Consider the following 3238-nt stretch of genomic DNA (forward strand, 5'->3'; position numbering starts at 1 on the left):
AGTAAACTCACAGCAAAGAAACAAATGATGAACAAATTCTACATCGTTTTTACACAAAACACAGGTATTATCACTAAGATGGATGACGCCTAATCTACTCAATCTCTCTTTGGTATTTACCCTTCCCACTAAAACAAACCATGCAAAGAGCTCAATTATTGGTGGAACCAAAACTCTCCAAATTGAGCTAGTAAAGCTGTAACTCGTGACTTCCTCCGATACAGTTTTTGTCTGCAACACCTGCACAAAAGAGTTAGTAGAAAAATACCTTTTTTTTAATCAAATTTCCACACCACTCTGTCCTCTCTACTAGGTGACAATTTAACTGGCTTTAACCTTTCATGGAGATAGTTAACAAGAGCCAGCTCCTATTGAAACAAATCTCTCCTCCAAAAAAAATTCTATATCCATTCTAACCCGTCCCAACATCCATAAACCCCTATAACAGATCCTTGCTGGTTTGAAATAGAGAAGAGCCTCAAAAAACTCTCTTTCAAGGGTCCACCTTGCAACCAATTATCTTTCCAAAAATGAGTTCTCCTCCCGTCCCCTATTTCTATAGATAGCCCACTGAAAATCTTGTCTTTCACGTGTTGCTCCTTGATCTTCAATTGACATATATCTTTCCAAGGAGCCCCTCTTATAGGTAGTGTCTGATTTGCTAACATAATATTTGGATTTAAACCATTACACGAACATGTAATTTTCTTCCACAATGGACAATCCTCCTTCGAGAAACGCCACCACCACTTAAACAGAAGTGTTGTATTCCTAATCACAGCATCCCCCACTCCCAAACCTCCCAGCATTTTTGGCGCCTACACCAATTCCCATTTAACAAGAGGCATACCATTATTTCCATCCTCTTTCCTCCATAAAAAATTCCTTTGCAATGCGATCAGCTTCTCTACTACCCCTTTTGGCATCTTATACAAGTTAAGATAGTAGACTGGCAAGCTATTAAGCACATACTTGATATGAACTAGCTTTCCAGCTTTGTTAAGTACCTTTGCTTTCCAAAAACTAAGCTTCTCTTTCACCTTATCTATAATCGGTTTCCATGTCTTCACCAACCGAGGATTTGCTCCTAAGGAGATTCCTAAGTATCTTACGAGTAGAACCGCTTCAGTACAGCCTAGTATCCCACGCATATTCGTCACCCATTCTGACCTACAGTTAACAAAAATCAAATTCGATTTGTTAAAGTTGATACTTAGTCCAGACATGAGTTCAAAACATCGCAGAAGCCTCTTATAATTCAAAATTGTCTCGGTCTCTGGTGGGCAGAACAAAATAGTGTCATCCGCAAATTACAAGTGTGATAGTTCTATGTTATCCTTTCCAACTAGCAGCGGAGATATACGACCATTCCTGACTGCTTCTCCCACCATTCTATGTAAAGCATCAACCACAATTGGAAAAAACCTAAAACAGCTGCAGTGAATTCATTACCAATCTCATCCCAACACTTTTTAATGAAGTTCATGTTGTACCTGTCATTACCTGGAGCTTTTGTTGACTCACAATCCCAAACAGCCTCTTTAATTTCCTTAGTAGAAGGCATTATTTCTAATGCTATAGCCTCATCACTGTCTATCTTCATCACTAGTCCTTCACGAAACCCAATCAAAGGCACATATTCTTGCCGATACAAATCTTTATAAAACCCTCTAATTACAATCTTTATTCTGACCTGATTCCGTACCAACCTTTCATGCAATAAAAGCGCATCAATTCTATTGTTTCTCCTTCTAGCCGAGGCAACTTGATGAAAGTACCTAGTATTCTTATCCATCTCTCTTGCATGCCGAGACCGAGACATCTGCTTCTAATGAATTTCCTTCTGAACACACTATTTCTCACAGCATCTCACAAAAGCTTTGCGTCTTGCCTCCAGAGTACCATCATATGTGCCGTCACTTACCATGTCATCAATCTTTTTTAGCTCATCCTCAAATCTCTTAATTTATTATCCATGTTATTAAAGTTGTCTCTATGCCATCTTCTCAGGGGTGCTGTCAGCGCCTTTAGCTTGCTAGTGAACTAAACATCCCCTAAGTTTCTCCATTCCTCTTTTATCATACTCAGAAAGTCCTCATGTGTGAACCACGCATCTAAATTTCTGAACGGTCTTTGGCCCCCTTCACTCTTGTGTCTTCCACAGTCAATGGACAATGATCTGATAGCACACGAGGTCCACCTCTCAAGCGAGTATCCAGAAGTGCTTCAATCCAATCTACACTGACCAGGACCCTGTCAATGCGGCTACACTGTCAAACCTTGAACCATGTGAACTTACGATCATTTAGAGGGAGGTCTATCAGCTGCGTATCCTGTACCCAAAACTTAATCTCTTCCGCAGACATCAGTAACCTATTCGCTCCTTTCCTTTCCTCCACTTGCATTATTTCATTGAAGTCTCCCATGAAACAAAAAGACACTTGACACAAGCCCACAATATAACACAACTCCTCCCACATTACCAATTTTTTTACTGTCCCATGTGCTCTATACACCAAACAAAACACACGTCTAAGATTGCTATTAGTCATTACTCCCTCTACACACAACCAATGTTTTCCTTTATAACAGTTAATAATTTTAAACAACATATCATCCTATATGTTAAATTTATAAAGTTATTATATATTATATAATTTTTTATTTTTTATTTCAAAAATAGAATAAGTAATTGTCTTATATAAATAATTAAATTATTAAATTTAAAAATAAGTAAAAATTCTTAAATTAAGAAAAATATTATTTTTGTCAATCAATTTTTAATTAAATAAAATTTTAAATATTTAAACATTTAAACTTTTTGTCATTTTCTAAATATTTTTTCTCTTAATTTTTACATCAATTATCATATTAAAATATTTTAATATTTACAATAACATCAACATCTAATTAGATGTTGAAAAAATTTTATACATTACAATATATACATGCATGAAAGTAAATAATTGTAAAATTTATTTTTTTATTATATTAAAATTATAACATATTAATCAAATTTATCAAAACGGTTATCTGTTACATATCTTATTCATGAATATATTTTAAATGCATATAATAAAATTATTAGAACAACTTGTTTATATTATTTTATAGCATATTTTTTAATAATATAAAGTATACAAATATAACTTTCTGTCACAATAATACTCAACAAAATAATTTAATTTAAAAAAATAAATAATTTTTATATTTTATCAAATCTAAAATAAAAAAAATT

Source organism: Arachis duranensis, chromosome 10, assembly GCF_000817695.3.
Source record: "Arachis duranensis cultivar V14167 chromosome 10, aradu.V14167.gnm2.J7QH, whole genome shotgun sequence".
Taxonomy (NCBI): domain Eukaryota; kingdom Viridiplantae; phylum Streptophyta; class Magnoliopsida; order Fabales; family Fabaceae; genus Arachis; species Arachis duranensis.